Source organism: Saimiri boliviensis, chromosome 10 (assembly GCF_048565385.1).
Source record: "Saimiri boliviensis isolate mSaiBol1 chromosome 10, mSaiBol1.pri, whole genome shotgun sequence".
Taxonomy (NCBI): domain Eukaryota; kingdom Metazoa; phylum Chordata; class Mammalia; order Primates; family Cebidae; genus Saimiri; species Saimiri boliviensis.
This window is the reverse complement of record NC_133458.1, coordinates 36,791,472-36,812,928: the sequence shown is the minus strand read 5'-3', so window position 1 is coordinate 36,812,928 and position 21,457 is coordinate 36,791,472.

The following is a 21,457-nucleotide window of genomic DNA, read 5'->3' as shown; positions in this document are numbered from 1 at the left end:
CTGCAGGACAAGAGAGCTCTGTTCCTGTACACAGTGCAGATCTCCACAGGGACAGCTCATTTTCTTTTGTTTTCTAACTTGCCACAAAACATATTTTTCCTATAATTCAATGTTTAAAAAAACAATACGTTGTCAGCAGTTGAACATTGATATAAACCTACTTATAAATTCATCCAGCTTGATTATATCCACTCAAGAGCCCCAGTGTTTTTGACAATTTAAATAGGAATTACTGAGCGGGTAAATTTTTTCATCTGTTTTGACATATCACATTATACAAGTATTTCCTCAATGAAGATAAAACATTGCATTTAGACATTTTCAGTAAAATAAATCCTTGTGTATAAAATGTATTAAACTAGCAACCAAAATTGTAATTAAGAGCAATGAATATAAATAGAAGACTAAACCAGGAAAAGACTCAGATTCTACTCCTTACACTACTTAAAAAATGTGACTGTAGGGAAGTTATTTAACATCTCCAAGATACAAATGCCTATCTGAAAAATATAAATAAGAAGTTAGGTCTTATGAAACTCTATAGATAATTATTGTGTTATTAGAAGAATTGAATAAAATGTATAAGAAAGCAATATAAATGAAACAGGTCCTTAAAATATGTAGATAATTTCAAAAATTGTTCTTTTATTTTTTTAAATAAAATACATATTTTAAACATGACTTAATGTTTTAATAGTAATGTCCTTTCCACAAATTCCCTACCACCAGTCTTACTTCCTGGAGAAAACAATTTTTGATACAATTTTCAGAGAATATTTGTTGATACCCTCTTATGAGTGATTTAGAACTTTTAAATCTTCTACTCTACCTTATAATCCAAACCTCTTAACCTCCCCACCTTACCAATATTAAAATTGTTAGATGATTATGTATTATTTATGTAATTATCATATAGCTATTACATAAATAATTAGTTATGTAATATTAGTTATGTACTAATGTACTAGGATTAGGTTTCCCTTGTAAAAAGGTTTCTCTGAATTATTACTCATTTGGGTTATCTGTGTCTCCTTGGCTAATTTTTAAATATGCTCCTGCATATCTGTCAAGGCATAATCGTTGTTCCAAATTCCCAGGCACATCAGGTACCTTTTTCCCCATTGGATGTCACTCTTTCATAGCCCCTGATCTTTCTATTCTAATTTTGACTGTAAATACTGTGAGCTCACTTCCACGACTCACCTTTGGGAATCTCTTGTTTCATGGATGCCATGTCTTTTTTAATGTTTCTTCCTTGGAACAGTCCCCAGTATTTTCCCAAAGAAAGGGGTTACAAGAGAAATACTGTTTTCTGATTCCTTGCATGTTTAAAACATCATGTTGCATTTTCTTACTTGAACGAATTTGGCCAGCTATAGATATCTCTCTCCAACTTCAGTGGATGGTGTTTCTCCTCAGAGGCCATCAAGAAAAGTGGGCTACAGAGCAACACAGTCCTAATTCAACTGATGAGCTTACCCAAAGTCAGGAATCTCAAAGCCATTCATCATAAAACCAATTCTTGAAGGGATACAGATAGGTAGCACAGAAAGAGCAATATGACTCTACTAACTCTGATAAACATAATCTCACCAGCCTCCATGCCAGTGAGACAAAGAAGAGGTTTACATTTCTCAAAAGTATCTAAATGCACAGGCCGAAATTTACATATACAAATATGCTTTATATTTCAGCTTTGACTTCACCCGATTTTCCATCCAATATCTCACTTAGGACATTCTACAAGATCTGCTTACTTCTCCCTCCAAATCAGCCTGCTTACAATATAAATGCCATTAAATATGCTGAGTTAGCTGGATTTTAGGCTATGGTTTTCCTGACTCAATAGTAATTTCTTATTATATTATATATCTCTTTATACTCTTTACATGAACAGAAGATCCTTTCTGTAACATCTTTTGGTGAACAGTAGGCATTAAATGGAATCCATCTGTTCTTTTTCTGCTTTGTTCTTTGGGTTCCTTTTTTTAAAAAAAAAAAAAAAAACTATTCTTTTTCTTCAGATAGGGTATTTCTAAAATACTATTTTAAGTTGAATTTGTTTAGTATATTTTATTGCCAATTTTACTTATCATTAGTTTACTTTCCAAGGTTGAAAACTAAATGCCTTCAGGGATTTGAAGTTATTACTCTACTGACTTCGAGAGCCCAGTATTGTTGTTAAGTCTGAGAGCATTCTGATGCCATTTAAATGTTTTCTCATTGTTATCAGGTTAGTCTTCATCACAGAATAGGCAGATAGTAAACTGAACTTTCTCTGAGTGTATCCAGAAACTTCAGGGCAAAGGGGTGCAATACACTATTCAGAAACAGGAATATATTTGCAAGAAGATCTGGAGTTTCAATTACTTCCCACATTTTTGCAGTCTCAAATTTTAAAATGTTATAAGCATATTAGGAAATAAAATTTATAAACTAAACATGCAAAAATAGAGGTGCATAAAAATCACTTTAGTAAAGGGTCCATAATCTACTATAAATTAAATAGAAATATGTAATTACTTAGCACATAGAAATATATTATTTATCTTTAATACATAAAATATCAAAAATTCCATTTAAATGGCAATAAATATGGTATCAATTTCTGCTTATTAGCCTGTTTTCCTGTTTCATTGTGATTGGCCCTATTTATTTTTCTTAATCTACCTCAAAGATATCTATGAACCTAAGACTAAGTAACTGAAGAAAGGGGAAACTTTTCAAATAGAAACTAAACATAAATATATAAGAAGAAACTGCCAAATTAAAAAAAAAAAACACAGAAGTACATGTCCAAAATGTTATATATGTTGGCCATCTGCACAATCTTAACTTACAAGGTAATTGTCACCATTTAACTTCATTTTTCCACATCTTTTAATTGAGTATTAGTGAGAGTAAGAGAAATTTTCAAGTTCCTGTCCTTCCTGATCCATTGATTTGTTCCATGACCTTCTGTCTTAACACTGCTAGACCTCAATTTCACAATCTATAAAACCATTCCTGTTAGATTTACTTTGGACCCATTACTCTAGTCTCTGGGATACTTTAGGAGGAAAAAAAGGGATGACACTCCCAACCCACATCTTTATAATAGACATTTCAAAATAATTCATGCTTTCTATGTCACCCTATAATCTGGATGTATTTCATGGATTATGTTTTTAATCATAATTTTATGTAAGTTTAAACATTTGCATTACTGATAATTTTTAAAAATTATTTTCAATATAAATGAAATAATTTAAAGTGAAATCGGAAAAATTCAGAAAATATTATAAATATATGATGGTAAAATTATTTTTGTACAATAAATATTTTTAATTTTTTGTTCTTGGTGGGAGGGGAAATGTTCTCTTCTAATGGCACTGAGGAAACAGATAATATCTAGAATTCTCGCTACAAAGTATAATCTTCACAGACCCCTTATATGGGTTCAATGTGCTATTCTCCTTTTTGTAGATGTGAGCATTTTCAGTTCTCTGCTACATGTGTTACTAGAGAAAGTGAAAAAAAAAAAAAAAAAAAAGATGAACCATAATGAAGACTGAGATTTTACTTGAAAATACACATCAGAGAACACATTTTACATACATGTGTTGAAAAATATGTCCAACTATACTCATGTACTCTCATCTCAACTTAAATTAATCTCTATGCCTTTAGAAGGCCATTGCAAGCATCATAATAAAGATTCTTAGAATCATCTCCAAACCGTCTTTGCTCTTTATTTGTCCTTCTTAAGTACTAAATAACATCGCATCAATATAGTAATATCATGAGAATATTTTTTTAAATTATTTGATTTCTAAATTTACTATTATTAATGAGATCAGTGTAATTATTTAAAATTTAGCAATTTTATATCATCATAATGAAAAAGTTGCTTTAATTTTATTAAAACTGGTAACCTCATCTTTATTTTAGTTATTAATGTTTATTTTATTGAACTCTTATATATATATATATATATATATATATATATATATAAACTGTGTAGAAAAATTATTAAATTAAGAAGGCAAATTACATGCCCCTAGCTTAACGACCACTTTACTCTAAGGGTCCTTGTGAGAAAGGCTTCCTTGCCAGCAACAGAAGTACAATTAAGACAGGCTGAACTCAGCTTTTCTTACCCCACTGCTAATTATATGAGAGTCTATTCTCCTTCCCTAGAAGGTAACTGATAGTACCTCACATTTCTTCTTCAAACATTTATGGGTCATTTATTAAAGCCAGGAAATGTCCGCAGATGGATGCAAAGTCAAAAGGTGCTTTATCAATGTTAAATATATTGTGTGTGGCTTAGAAAGTATAAACTGCATTTCAAAAAATAGATATTAGCCAGAATATTAAATCTATATACATTTTATGTTTAATATTAATATATAATGTATAGAATATATTTATATGCAGTACATTTGTACTAATACAATAGAAGTAGCATAACATAAGACTTTGGAATGCAATTGAATTCAATAATTGAAATACAACTATTACAATAGCATATATCATTAATACAGTATATCTAGAAGAAAGAATTTGAAGAGCAAAGTTTCCATTGGTAACTACATAAGTAATATGTCTAGGTTTAAAGGCCTAAAATTATTTTCCTAAAATATTACTCTCGAAGTATCTAATTATAATTTTGTAACCTAAGCAATAAAACACAAGTATAAAATCATGTTTTATTTAAAGATGACTCAAAATTGTTTTGACTCTTAAATATGCAGGCACAGTACTTCCAGAATCAATATGCATTGGTTGTTTAAAACGATATGAAAAGAAGCAGCACTCTTTTTCTGTAAACTATAGTTGTATTATACAGCTCTGTATTTCTCCAAATGTCTTACTTTTTTTCCTCCATAAAGATATTCTGCAAAGATCACCTTATATTGAATGAGAATTAAAATAATTAGTTACAACTATTATGTTATATTTTATATTATTTTGATTTACTTGTATGAGAAAATAGCTATGAACAATGTAAAATATCAAAATTTATTGCTCCAAGGGTCATAGCTTAGGATTAAATGATCAGGAACAACTATTAGTTTAGTTAGATGACTCACAGATCGATTATCGATTTATCATTATATACAGTATTTGATGTTGTTTGAAGAATGAGAGTAAAGATAAAATTGCTCATGGTAAATGAAATTCCAATTTAAATTGCATAATTTGGGCTGAATTATCACTTTACCTAATTTTACCAAGCAGTTAAATACATATTTTAAATGTGTTGGATGTCTGCCCTTTTGTCCTTCACAAAATAATGTCCTCAATGTTACCTACATGGTTTTATCATCTTAATTCTTAAAATCTTCAGGTAAGAGCCTACCGATCTATCATATCTACAGTGTACTTTTTCCACTCTACCTTTTAATGTGCTTTCACCACATTTTGGACACTTCTGATGGAGGGAGTCGCACAGTGCCTTTCTAGGAACCACTGTATGAACAATTTGGTTCGTTGTTTGGGTTCTGATATCCTTGTGTATTGTTCCCATGGTATATGTGAAACAGTGTAGGAAAAAAATATTGTACAATATATGCATACTGCTACTGTACAACATTGGAGTAACAGAAGGCCAGGCAGGATCCAGTGTTGTATGAAGTCTGACTAGTAATCAGTATGACGTCTGGCCAGCAATCAGGTTTTTGGTACTGACAGAAGTCTTCATTAGTTCCAGATTGCAATTCTTATGTTAATTGTATCAGATGGCAATCCTGCCGAAAGTTTGGCATTAGGTTCAAATTTTATCCTTAATTCTGAGTGTTTCGACTTTTACTAAATACTCATAAAAGTCTTAGAGGGAAAATAATGTTTTAAAAGCAAAACCATACTATGGTCAAATAGCATTAAAAGGGAAATATAATTCTCTTTCTTTATTGACTGCCACTGACAGCAAGATTCAAGTTTATATCAATATAAAATTGGGTAACAATATTTTATCTGGGCTAGTATTGAAATATAGAGTTATATATTGGCAAGTGGATAAAACATCCTATCCTTTGAAAATGTATACCCGTACATGTCCACACAAAATATCCTATTTTATTTGCACAAAATCTGAAATCCACATTGGAGATAGTATAAAACAGTAGTTTTACTTAAATCAGTAGACATTTTAATCATGATATGGAGAACAATTTCTGGATTTCTCCATCATAAAGAAGATAAACAAGATTAAATAAAATAAAATGATGCAAGAGAGAATAGATATGATTAAAAAGTTTTAAGTAAATAATTATAGTTATTTCTTAAGAAGAACTTGATTAAAACAAAAACAAATCATAATCAATAAAGTTTTCTAGAAATATTAAGGGAGAAAAAATATAAAGGGAAAAATAAAACCTGTGAAAGCAGTTTGAAGAAGTTTCCTGTGCTTAGGGACTACTGATGGAAGAAGATGAATATGAACATGAATAGATACTAGCAAATGTTTTGAACTACAAAGATTTTCTTTTTTTAATACTCAGGATATATTGGCAAGGAAAAGAATCGAATTATTTACAAAGGGAAAAATTCATGATGCCCTCTGTTATCTATAAGAAAGGAAGTAAACATAAAATAATATTACAGGTATAAAACACTAATTTTAATCGTATCATATACATTTTAATATTAAATTGAGCATTAACAATTTAATAATATGTAAATTTTAATATTAAACATATTGACTTGGTCAGAATATATATACAAAAGACACCATTAACATATATGTAACAGAAATGTTAAGCAAATGCATATAGAAAAGATATACAGTAATATTTAAATTGGCAATTAAAGCAAAATATTTAAAAAGTTTTGAAGATTAGCACTTTTGAATCCATGAACCATGGTTACACAAAACCAAAGAAACAACTTGGTGAGAATAAAGCTTGTCCTGGTCCCAGCCTTCCCTGGGGCTACAGTATGGTTCCCAAGAGTGCTAAGCAGAGACTTGGTCTCATGAATGCATCTAGAAATAAAGCCAATTGACTGACCCAACTTATCCCACAGTCAAACATAGAAAGCATACAAGAAAACGAAAGCAAAAAGCCCCATCCAAAGGGCAGCAACGACAAAGATTAAAAGATCAGCATACACAGATGAGAAAGAATCAATGCAAGAATTCTGGCAACTCTAAAAACCAGAGTGTTTTCCCACCTCCAAACAACTGCACTAGCTCCCCGGCAATGGTTCTTAACTAGACTGAAATGGCTGAAATGATAGACATAGGATTCAGAACCTGGACAGCAAGAAAGTTCAATGAAATACAGGAGAAATGTGTAACCCAATCCAAGGAAACCAATAATACCATCCAACACTTGAAAGGTGACAGTGCTATTTTAAGAATCAAACTGAAATTCTATAAGGAAAAAATACACTATAGGAATTTCACAATGCAATGGGAAACACTATAACAGAATATACCGAGCTGAGAAGAGAATCTATGAGCTCAAAAACCACTCTGTCGAATCGACACAAGCAGACAAAAATAAAGAAAAAAGAATTTAAAAAAGAACAAAATCTCTGAGAAATATGGGATTATGCAAAGAGACAAAACCTATGACTCACTGGCATTCCTGAAAAAGACAAGAGAGAGAGCAAGCAATTTGGAAGACATATTTGAGAATACTTTCATGAAAAGTTCCCCAGTGTTTCTAGAGAGATTGACATTCAGTTTCAGGAAATTCAGAGAACTCCTGTGAGATACTATACAAGATAACTATCCCCAATACACAGCCATCATATTCTCCAAGATCAATCTAAAAGAAAAAAATCTTAAATGCACCTAAAGAGAATGGGCAGCTCATGTACAAAGGGAACACCATAAGGCATACAGCATAATTTTCAGCAGAAACCTTACAAGCCAAGAAAGATTGGCAGGCCTATATTCATCATCCTTAAGGAAAAGAAATTTCAAATCAAAATTTCATATCCAGCCAAACTACACTTATAAGTGAAGGAGAAGTAAAATCCTTTTCAGGCAAGCAAATGCTAAGGAAATTTGTTACCAACAGACCTGCCTTACAAGAGGTCCTTAAGAAATGCTAAACGGACTGGGTATGGTGGTTCACGCCTATAATTCCAGCACTTTGAGAGGCTGAGGAAGGCGGATCACCTGAGGTTGTGAGTTCGGGACCAGCCTGATCAACATGGAGAAACACCGTCTCAAATAAAAAATATATATATACAGAATTAGCAGGGTGTGGTGCTGCATGCCTGTAATCCCAGCTATTCGAGAGGCTGGAGCAGGAGAATTGCTTGAACCTGCAAGGCAGAGGTTGCAGTGAGCTGAGATAGCACCATTGCACTCCAGCCTGGGCAACAAAAGTGAAACTCCATCTCAAAAAAAAAAAAAAAAAAAAGAAACAAAAGACCAGTATCTGCCAACAGAACAATACGTTTAAGTACATAACCCATTGACAGTAATAAAGCAACTAAACAAACAAGTCTAGGTATTAACTGCCTAACAACACACTGAAAAGATCAAATTGTCACATGTCAATATAGACCTTGAATATGAATGGGCTAAATGCCCCACTTAAAAAGGCACAGAGTAGCAAGTTGTATATGGAAGCCAGATACAATTGTATGCTACCTTCAAAAGATCCATCTCATATGCAATGACACTCAGGCTTCAAGTAAAGGAGTAGGTAAAGATCTATCAAGCCAATGGGTGGGGTGTGCTGTTCTTATTACAGATAAAATAGACTTTAGACTTTAAACCAACACCTATCACAGAGAATAAGGAAGGGTGTTACAGAATGATACAGAAGTGAATTCAACAAGACTTACTTATCCTAAATATATATGCATCCAGAATCAGAGAAAAAAAATATATATATATATAAAAGTGCCTGCCAGATCCATAAAACAAGTCTTAGAGACCTATGAAGAAACTGAAGAAACTTAGATAACCACTTATAAAACTGTGAGATTTCAACAAACCACTGACAATATTAGACAGGTCATTGAGGCAGAAAATTAAAAAAGATATCAGGGATCAAAACTTGATACCTGACCACATAAACCTAACAGACATCTACAGAGTACTCCACCCGAAAACAGATTAGATATTTTTCTCATCTGCAAATGAGACATCATCTAAGATTGATCATACACTCAGCCATAAAGCAATTCTGACAAAGGCCTAATATCTAGAATTGAAAAGGAACTTAAACATATATACAAGAAAACAAACAAACAACCGCATCAAAAAGTGGGCCAAGGATATGAACAGACACTTCTCAATAGAGAAGACATTTACATGACCAACGAACGTATGAAGAAAAGCTCAACACTGCTGATCATCAGAGAAACACAAACCAAAACCACAATGGTTGGAATGCAAATTAGTTCAACAATTGTGGAAGATAGTATGGCGATCTGTCAAGGATCTAGAACCAGAAATACCATTTGACTCAGCAATTCCATTACTGGGTACATACCTAAAGGGTATAAATCATTCTACTATGATGACAAATGCACATATATGTTTACTATAGCACTATTTGCAATAGCAAAGACATGGAATGAACCCAAATGCCCATAAATGATAGACTGGATAGAGAAAGTATGCTACATAAACACCATGGAATACTGGACAGCCACAGAAAGGAATGAGATGTCTTTTGCAGGGACATGGACAAAGCAGGAAGCCATCCTTCTCAGCAAACTAACATAGGAACAGAAAACCAAACACTGCATGTTCTCACTCATTAGTGGGAGTCGAACATGGAAAACACATGGACATCATGAAGGGAACAACACACATCAGGGCTTGTTGACATGTGAGGGCTGAGGGGAGCGAATTTAGATGGGTCAATAGGTGCTGCAAACCACCATGGCACATGTATACCTATGTAACAAACCTGCATGTTGTACACATGTATCCCATTTTTTTGTGTGTGTGTGTGTGTGAAGAAATAAGGAAAACAAAATGAGCATTCTACCCAAAGCAACTGACTGATTCAGTGCTATTCCTATCAAACTATCAATGACATTTCTCATGGAATTAGAAAAATAATTCTAAAATTCATATGCAACAAATAAAGAGCCTGAATTGCAGAGTGATTCTAAGCAAAAAAAAAAAAAAAAGCAAGGCCTGAGGCATCACACTACTCAACTTCAAACTATGCTACAGTTCTACAGTAACCAAAAGAGCATGGTACTGTTACAAAAATAGATGAATGGGCCAATGGAGCAGGTTAGAAAACCCAGAAATAAAGTCATACACCTACTACCATCTGGACATAGGCTTTGCAAAGACTTCATGATGAAATCTCCAAAAGCAAATGCAATAAAAACAAAAATAAAGAAGTAGGACCAAGAAACCATCAAAAGAGCAAACAGATAACATACAGAATGGGAGAAAATACTCACAAACTATGCATCCGACAAAGGTCTAATATCCAGAATCCATAAGGAACTTAAACAAATCAACAAGCAAACAAGAAAGAACCCCATTAAAAAGTGGGCAAAGGCTATGAATTGACATTTCTCAATATGAGAGATCCACCCACGTGGTCAACAAGCATATGTAAAATGCTCCAATCATTAATTATTACTGAAATGCAAATTTTAGCCACAATGAGATAACAACTCGTATCAGTCAGAGTGGTTATTATAAAAACATTAAAAACAACAGACATTGGTGAGGTGGCAGAGAAAAAGGAACACTTATAGACTGCTGGTGGGAATGTAAATTAGTTTAGCCACTGTGGAAAAAAGTCTTTAAATTTCTCAAAGAAACAAAACAGAACTGCCATTCAACTCAGCATTTCCAATATCAAGTATATATCCAAAAGAATATAAATTGTTCTACCACAGAGACACCTGCATATGTATCTTCATGACAGTGCTATTCACAATAGAAAAGACAAAAAAGTCAACCTAAATGTCCATTAATGGTAGAACAGAGAAAGAAAATGTGGTATATATACATCATAGAATACTACATAGTCATTAAAAAAAAGTGGCATCATGTCCTTTGCAGCAACATGGATGGAGCTGAAGCTATTAGGCTAAGTGAATTAATGCAGGAACAGAAAAACAAATACCACATGTTCTCATGTATAGTGAGAGTTAAACATTGAGTACACACGGACATAAAGATAGAAACAATAGACACTGGGGCCTACTTAAGGGCAGAGGGTGGGAGGAGGGTGAGGGTCAAAAAACTACCTACTGCGTACTAGGCCCACTATGTGGGTGATTAAATTATTTGTACACCAAAACCTAGTGACATGCAATTTATCTATGTAACAAACATGCATCTGTAACCTTGAACCTAAAATAACAGTTGAAAAAGAAAAAAAAAAAAAAAACACAAAAACCTCCCAAACAGCCATATGAACAACTGTTCAACAATTGTCAATTGAAAAAAACACAAATATGCAGTTTCAGTCATTTTTTAATGGATAAAAGAAATATAGAGAAGCTGTAAAATATTTTAGAAAGCTTCTTATGATTCTATATTACCATAATTTAAATATATAACACATATAAACCCTTTAAGAGATTATGAGTAGCATGTGTAACAAAAGGAAAAAAGTCATAATTGATCAATAAACATGGAACACCTAGGAAAAATGTGTTTCAAAAAATAAATCTAAAAATGGTGCAAATCTGAATCAATTATAAGTGACTTCTTTTAGAATTTCAAAAGGCTTTCCATAATCTGTAATATATGTCAGCACATAGAAAAAAACTGAAAAACTCTGATACTTATGATATTAAGTGAGCATACCAAAATCATGTAAAACCCAAAAGTTTACCATAAATTAGGAAAACGATCAATGGAAGAAAAACATAATACATAAGATACAAACTGTAAAGGATAACTGATCTACTATTAGTATTTAATATTACTTTTAAGTAAGTAAACTACAATTAAAATCGTACATTTTTTTCCTTTCTACTTGAAAAAATACTTTTCAGAAATATAATGTTGCATATTCCTGAGTTGTAAAACTGGCAACTTCACATATGCTAAGAATATTAAACGGTACATTTTTGCAGGGAAATTCCATGATATACATGAAAATTTCAAAGATAAATATTAAAGCCAGTAATTCCTTTACAGTAACTGTTTATAAGAAAGTAGTTAAATATGTGCACAAAAAAAGTACATAATTTTCATTCTTACCATCATTATAGTGGCAAGAAAACTGAAATTATATTAGGGTACAAGCAAATATGGGATAGATTAATTATTTTATGGTGTATCACATCATAAAATCTTATATGTATGATATCAGTTTAGAATAATAGTTATGTAGAAAACACTTATGTTAAATAAAAAAATAAAATGTATCACTATATGACCCATTTATGCTCATTTTTAAATTGAGAAATAAAAATTGTATACATTTATGGGGTACCTCATAATGTTGTGGTATATGTATACATGATGGAATGGCTAAATTGAGCTAATTAACTTATGTATTACCTCATAAACTTATTTTTCATGGTGAGAACTCTTAAAATCTACTCTTTTGGCAATTTTGAAGATATAATACATTGTTGTTAATGATAGTCATCGTAATGTACAATAGACCTCTTTCAATTTACTTCCCCTGTAATATAAATTTTGTATCCTTTGACCAACATCTTCCCAATAATATTTAAAGAATTATAATTTAGTTATATGTATACAAAATATAATAGATGTCAGATTGGACTTTACCTGGCAAAAGGGCCTGGAGCTAATATATGGTTAAATAAAATGTATCAAGTGTCAATCTATTGGTTAAAGCAAATGCAAAGCGGGGAGGCTAACATATCCCGTGGAATTTACGAGGACACGACTAAACTCAAACTACTGTCCCAATCTTGTCCTCTCTCGTCTTCTCCCTCAACAAGCCATGCATGTTCACAACAGCGTTAAGATGTTAACCAAGGAAGGGAGGAATAAAGCTCTTTACCTTTCCAAACTCAAGTCAAATAAAGGGGCTTCCTTCAAGCCAAATAAAAGGAATTCAGGAGATCTATTCATAGGGATTGGGGGCAGTGTAGTCTTATAGGAAAGGGAGACTAGCATCTTATTTCACATCTTCACTGTAGTAAATTGCACTTTGCCTCTCGGATTCATTTAAACAAAGGCTGAAGAGACTCAGAGAATAACAACAGATGAGAGAAGCATACATGGAATTGGCTGCAATATCCTCTGTGATGGTTCATACTGAGTGCCAACTTGATTGGATTGAAGGACGCAAAGTATTGTTCCTGGGTGTGTCTGCCAAAGATTAACATTGTAGTCTGTGGACTGGGAGAGACAGAGCCACCATCATCCTGGGTAGCCACCAACTGATCAGCTGCCAGCGTGGCAAGAATAAAGCAGGCAGAAAAATGTGGAAGGATTTGACTTGCTGAGTCTTCCAGTCTTCATCTTTCTTCCTTGCTGGAGGCCTCCTGCCCTCAAACATCAGACTCCATGTTCTTTAACTTTTGGACTTTTGGACTTACATCAGTGGTTTTCCAGGAACTCTCAGACTGGCTTCCTGCTCCTCAGTTTGCAGACAGGCTATTATGGGACTTCACCTTGTGGTGGTGTGAGTCATTACTCCTTAATAAACTCCGTTTATTAAGATACTGCTTAAAGGTAGTTCTGGCCAATTCCACAGGTTCCTTTGAAACAGTTCTTTAAGTTGAAGGGTGATGACAATTCCTGGAAGAAAATGCAGGTTCCTGATTTTATGAACTTATTTCCTTTGCCTCTGTAAAATCACAGGGATCACTCATCAAACAATAACCAGGACATGTACTTGCCTACATCCTAATGATTCATTATAACGCAAGAATCTGGGGCAATAGGGCTGGAGCCAGACTGGTGTTAAACTCTAGCTCTGCCCCTTCTTGGCTGGGTGACAAGGCAAGTTATGTAACTGTATCTCAGTTTCCTCATTTTTATAAAGGAGCTAATAGCTGTTTTGCTTGGTAGGCTTATTATTAAGAAGAAAACCAAATAAAATACAAAGATCACTTGAATATCAGTATTAACCAAGATATTGATTTTGAGAGAGAGATTATTACTACACACAGCTCTTGACCAAAACTAAAACAGTATTTCAGAAAAAATTTTTAAAATAGTAAGCATCAATTGTCCTACCTTTTCCTAAATTGTATTCCTATTTTCTCCTCCATAACTGAACCATATTATTTTAACATCCTGAGTGTTTTTGGATTATATTTCAATATACATGCTTCTCAGTATAAGATATAGGTAATAAATAGGATTCCATAGGAATGTTCTTTACATAAAATATCATACTTTTATAATTCAGTAGTGGCAAAAGTTTTTTTTCCTTTGCCAACAAAAGGATGTATATTTGCTTTCATCATTGAATTATGTATATTTAGTTTTACATATGGGAAATGGAGTATATTGATATTGAAGCCATATTAGACTGGAATTTTTATATAATATTCTCTCCCCTTTAAATATCTTACATTTTATTATTGCAGTTATTAAAGCTGAAATTAACTCAAATCCTGTGTTGATGCAGGAATAATTTAAGTTATAAAATTAACTCAGAAGATTATGTGTAAACTGTGATTGAAACAGACTCTCTCATCTTATAGAACTATAATGTCTGTAGCAAAGTGAAATGCAATTAATAATTAGCATTTACCACTAATTTATATAAAGAGCAGGAATCAATCTCTAATATAATTTGCCTCTGATAAAAATACATCCAAATCCCTTATTGCTGGTGACTTGCATATAGAGATGGATGGAATAAACAAAAGAAGGACTGGTTGAGAGAGACAAATGTGGAAGAGAAAGTAGGATAGAAAAAGAGGGAGAGGGAGTACGGGAAAGAGGAAGGTGGATTAAGTTTAAGTACTGGTGCAAACATCATAGGCCACATTTTCGACAAGATATCTTGTTCCATAGCCAATCACTGTCAAGAAGGGGTGAACCTTTGGGAATATTCTTAACTGCAAAAGTAGCATGCAGTTATAAATGGATTTGTTAATGCCCAATGATTGTTTTCCAGAACGAAATAACTATATTAAATACATACATGTTTTTTACTTTGCTTGATACATTAAATATAAATCCTGTGCCTTACACAAGGACTGACTGAATTTCAATTTGACCTGGATTGGAAATTAGAAAGAAGATTCACAGAATACCAAACAGAGCCAGTTTACTTAAAGTACACAAATGAAGCAATGTAGCATTTATCCAAACAGTAATTGCATCAGGAGTCTTTGCAACATCTCAAATGTAGCTTCTTGGCCCCCTGCCTCAGAAGAAGTAGTCTATTGCAAAAGCTGAAATTAAAACAAACTAATGTAGATAACTCAAATTTAGGAAAGGAGTTTCTATAATGTTGCACTTAAATTTTATACTATTTCAAGTAATCCCTTTTGGAGGATATGCCAATTGAGTATAGCTACAACCTACCAATTAGAGATTTAATAATTAATAATTTTGGTACCTGCACACAAACTGCTTGATACAGCATGAATAAAGAATGCTGTGCTTATTTTAACTTAGTATTTGTTAGAAGGCAGAATTGCAAGAAGAATATGGAGTCATATTGCCAGATCTCTGTTGATTTGGAATAAGAGTTGAGATCAAATGAACAAAACATTGATGTCCAAATTTCTGTAAATATTTAAGCATAATCTACAAATTTTATGCCTTAAAAATTTATAGAAAACTTAAATTGAATAAGAGGTCTGTAATATTCTTATTAGAAGTGAAGCTAAAAGGGTAAAAAATCAAACTAGCCACGATTATAATATCTGAGTTATGCATCCATTGATTTTTTTTTTTTAGATGAAATTTTGCTCTTGTTGCCCAGTCTGGAGTGCAATTGCACAGTCTTGGCTCACTGCAGCCTCTGCATCTCGAGTTCAAGCAACTTTCCTGCCTCAGCCTCCTGAGTAGTTATGACTACAAGCCAGGGCCACTACACCTGGTTAATATTTGTATTTTTAGTAGAGATGGGATTTCACCATGTTGGCCAGGCTGGTCTTGAGCTCCTGATCTCAAGTGATCCACCCACCTCGGCCTCTTAGAGTGCTGTGATTACAGGCAGGAACCACCATGCCTGGCCCCATCCATTGATTCTTGATCAAGATTTACCATTAGGATTACTTTTCTTTGAATATGCAAAACACTTGCCATCAGACTGAGATGAATGTTAATAGTTAAACTTATTAAAATGTAACGTAGGTACCAAACATAGAAAATAGGGTCTGACAATTAGTGCTCAATAATAAAACAAATATTTGTTAAGTTAATTAATTTGTTAATAAGAGTTTTTTTTACAGCATTCATAGTTTTTATTTTTTGGAAACCTACTTTGAGTGCCCAAATATGTATCATTTATTCAAAATCTTGTTTTACAAGCATTACAAAATCCAGTTTCCCAAAATCATGGTAAATTGACCTGTTTTGTCAGTATCATTGAAAATGTATGCATCCCTCTTTACTATGTCATGAAAATTAATAATATCTTTTAGCAAATTTATCACTGAGCTTATGAGGACTTGTATCTTCATGATCAGTTCTCCTTTTTAAGACATTGGCTAGAGATACACATTGATACTCATATGCAAACATTTTTTTTTTTTTTAATTTGGTCACTGTTTGTGACAACCAATGTCAACTGTTAGACCTAGTACAATCTGTACATGTAACTGATATTACCAGAACTCATCAGATCTTCCTTTCCCTGGTATAGTTGTGATAGCTTCTAAAACAGCTAATGTTATAGTCAATTGCTAGCGTTTGCTGGTTCCTGCCTTTACCCTACCTTTCTTATACCATACTTTGTATCACAGTTACTTCTATTTTTTATTGTTTACTATGAGGATGTACAAGTCATAGTGGATAATGATGGCTGTGTAATAACCCTCAAACCTTAGAGGAGTTGCAATATAAATGTTTATTACTCATTTATGTTAAAGAAAAACATAGCCCCCAGAAGTGAGAAGAAATAGTTAAAATTTGTGCAGTCATTCAGAGACATGGGATGACTGAAGCTTGGCCATCTGTAATATATGGCTTCAAATTCAAAATGGTGACATCCAGGGGGAATACATTGAAGCCCAGCTGTTAACTGTCTCACATCAGAGGTAACATATCAGTTGTGCTCATAATTCGTTGATCGGAATCAGTTATATAACACTATATGTAATCAAAAAGGCTACAAAACATATTTTTACAATGCTCAAGAAAAGGAAAAAGCTTCAGCACTGGCCAGTAGTTGACACTAATTTCACATAAATGTGCAGATGTTATAGAATTGTTACATTTATCGTCATCATTCCCATCATCTTGATACAAAAATTGCCATGATATTTCCAGTGTGAACTCTCACAGTTTCCTGAAAGGATGCTAAGTCTGAAAAGATTATTTTATCCCAGACAACATAAAGATATAAGAGATTCTTCCTGATTTTTCATTTACAAAAGACAGGGATTTAACTAAGCTCTTACTTCATTTTAAATAGAAAATAGTAGTAAAATACAACATAAGGGCACTAGAGATACACATGGGCCAAGATTGCTTCAGCTACTGGGTCAGTTTTAGCAGGGACATAATGGAAGGAATATATATTGAAGATAATGACTAAAAATTTATTTTTCAATTTAAAATATATTACCGTACCTTTTGTATTTCTCTTTTAGGGTTTTATTAACAAACTAAGACTTTCTGTGACATTGGCAATAGTTATTTTGAACGTGAGTTAAAGCCCTTTCAGGCTCCATTGAGAGGCTAATCCAAGTTTTCCAGGTGAATGACGTTAAGGTACAGATATTTTTGAAACTTACCTTTTGACTTGTGACTGTAATCAGAAAGCTGATTACAGTCCAAAAACTTCTGTTACAGCCGAATTGTGTTAAAATTTTCTTAAAGGTATACTGTATTCTCTTACAGGTAGAATTTAACTTATTGTTTGCTTTCACAAAATTGTTATAAAACTCTAAAACTTTACGTAACTAAGTTTCGGGTTTCCTTTTACCCTTCACACTTTAAAGAGAAAACCATCATCACTTACTTTTATTACTGAAGCCTAAAATTCTAAAAGTCATTTTGTGTGTTTCATTTGCTGGGCTTTTTCTATTCCCAAATTCATTCATATGCAGAATTACCCATGATATTCTGGAGAAAACAGGATGTCATTCTCTAAATGAAACACTTGGAAGGAGGATTATTTCTATTTCAAGCCTCCAGTTTATTTTAATTTATTTGCTGATGGAGCCAAGATCTGCAAGGAACAGTTCCACATTCTTATACTGATTCTAAGTGCAAAAATCTACATCATGACCTTTGTATTAACAGACACAATATATCTTTAAAAATAGAGTATTCTATCCATATGCGCCAAGGCCCTAGTAGATTCAAATCTAAACACACAACATTACTACAGAAAAGCTTCAGTCTTGAGAAGAGCAGCTTTCACACAAGCAAATGAGAATTAAAAAAAAAAAAAAAAGAACAAAAAAAAAAAAAGAAGAAAGAATACTGAGCTTAAAATACATTGTCAGAGTAGCAGCATCCAAAATAGAGTGAAAGTGTATGCCTCAACTTAAGCAGTTTTTGTCTGTCACTCATTTCACAGTTGATAATCACGCGCAAGTGAATAATATCAAAGCAATGCTATTGTATCCTCGGTATCCATTTCTCCTAGATGCTTCACTGTATCTCTGCGAGTAATCCTCCGCCTGGCACTAAAGGGAGACTGAGTTTGCTACTCACATTGGGTTGTGCTGGCTCCTCGATGTGGTCAAATTAGAGATTTAAGGTAAATTCTCTCTGCTCATGTTCATCCTTCACGCTCTTCTAAGACCACAGAACAAGATGGATAACCATCAACAAATTTGGAGTAAACTACACAATGTAAAAATCAGTGAATAGCAGGTGTTTTGTTAATACATAGATTGTCACTGAGTAATATATCCTTGGAGGGGAATATAATTATTTAAAAGAGGGGACTGTTGAAATCATTGAGCATGTATTCTGTGGGGGACCAGAGGGTCTCTTAAAGGAATTGGCAGCCTAGCTGTTTCCTCAGAGGATAGGGAAATAGATCCTAATTACGGCATCAGTTACGAGTGAACAGCACTGCATGGTTTACTTCAGATGACTAATTTAATACATCAACTTTGTGAGTTAGTATAGTTTTTAGCTGGAGAAATGAAGGGTTGGAGAATTAAAGTGTTTTAACCTGTTTCAGAGTTAGTATGTACCCGAGTCATCATTTTATAAAACTTTGATACCCTGATTATTGTACTACATCTTGTTTCTTTTTCCAAATAGAGAGTGCTCAAAGTGATTCCTCAGTAAATACATTTAGTCTATCAATATTACCTAGGAAAACACAGCATGGTTAAGACAGACTGTTTGTTTGTTTGTTTGTTTTTAAAAGACAGGGTCCCACTCTGTCATCCAGGCTGGAGTACAGTAGGGCAATTATAGCTCACTGCAACCTCAAACCCCTGGGCTCAAGCAAAGAACAGGATTTTTTTAAGAACAGCATACTCAGGCGCGCACACACACACACACACACACACACACACACACACACACATATTTCTGTGCAAATTTTGTTTAAAGATGAATTTGTTGGTTTAACAAATGTCCTAGTTATTAATTTCTATGGGGGATCTGCACAGTATCTCTTCTATGAGAAGGGAACAGATAGATCCCTTTATGAGAAGACCCCAGTACTTGGTCATAGATGATTGAATTAAGGATGACATCTAACCCAAGTTGGGCCAATTTTATTACCTCCCCTACATAAAAAAATATAGATTGGAACAGCATGTTAAAGCTGGAAGCTGAGTCACCTTTATAGAATAACTTCACAAACTACAGAACTGACCAGGTTTCTGCTCACTCTGAAGCCTTTGATTTTTGATGCTTCTTTCTTTGATTCCTTGACATTCTCTGCCATTGCTTGTTAGCTCACAGTTTTGTTTTCCTTCCTTATGCAGCCAAAAATATCTTTCCTAAGAGAGCAGTAATTTTGAAAACCAATTGGAAGCAGTTGTTTTCTGGAATTCAGAGGTGTTTCCCTTTATTTTTAACCTTTTTTATTAATGATCTGAGGAAAATAATTTAATTCCTATAATACTTTATGATGTTACAAATCTATCAATACATATGAGAATTTTCTTAATTTATTTCTAGTATATTTTTATAATAGTTTACCTGTTTTCAAAATACAGATAAATTTTTGCCTCTGTTAAGTCTATCAAATAAATCAATGAGAATGTTCTTCAGGTATTCAATCCAATTTCTTTATTCTCAATTTCTACCTCTAATCCTGGAAATGTATTTTTATATTTGAGGAATCTTCCCTTTTTGTATGATTATCTTTCTGCTAAAATATTTTAAAACAGGTTAATTAATTTTGTAGGCAATAGTGTAATCTTAACTGTATTTGGCATTTTACCTAAGTCCATATACTAAAACAGGACTACTCTGAAGTGTTTGACATGTAAAGTGAAAGCCCTATTTTACATCACGCTCTATCAAAAGAAGTATGAAATACACAAAATGAATAACTATGTATAAGGGAACATTTTAGTGATGATTACATTTTTTAAAATTTTATTGAATTTCACAGTATATTATTTTATTAAACTAGAGGAAAAGAGGGCACCTTGCATAATTTTAGCACTCATTATTATTCAATTAAATAGACTATTTGGAAAATAAAACTCTCATGGTAAACTGCTGAATTGGGTCATTCTGAAAGATTTCTAATCATTTTTATGGTGGTTTTTTTCTTAATAGTTACACATCATTGCCTTATGTTACCTTGGTTCAGGTGCCCATCAATTCACAATTTATTTCAATAACCTCCCAACTGTCCTTCATATCTCTGGCTCCTTTTTTTCCTTGCCATCTAAAATCCAATTCGACCTATAACCAACCCATAAATTATTCCTCATCAACACCAAATTTACCTTTCATCACCTTGCTAAAAAGCAAACAAAAATTATAAAAGTACTTTCATCTTATTTTCAGAAAACAATTTAATACTTTGGAGAAGCATCCAATGGTCTCTGAACTGAAATTATTTGGCCCAATACAAACTACTTTCATAGAACTGGGCATCTTTAATATATTTTATTCTAATCCTTATAATAAATTTGTTAAGAGCATTTAGTTATTACTGTTTTATAGCTGAAGAAATGGAGGCCTAGACAATTTAACTAATTTTCCAAAGTAATTTAGTAGAGACACCTTTGAACCCAAGTCTGTTGGGATTCCGTGAAATATTTCATGAAAATAGATCTCAAATTCAAATAACTTTAGTAAAATAATGTATGATATATACCCATAGTTGAAATTCAAAATTTCCATTATCATCTTAAATAACTGAAGAGACAATTATAAATGCATCCTAATTTGATTTTGCATTTTCCAAACAAATTGGACCTCACTACCTTTTTCATGTCTTGCTAATATTATCACTAGTAGACTATT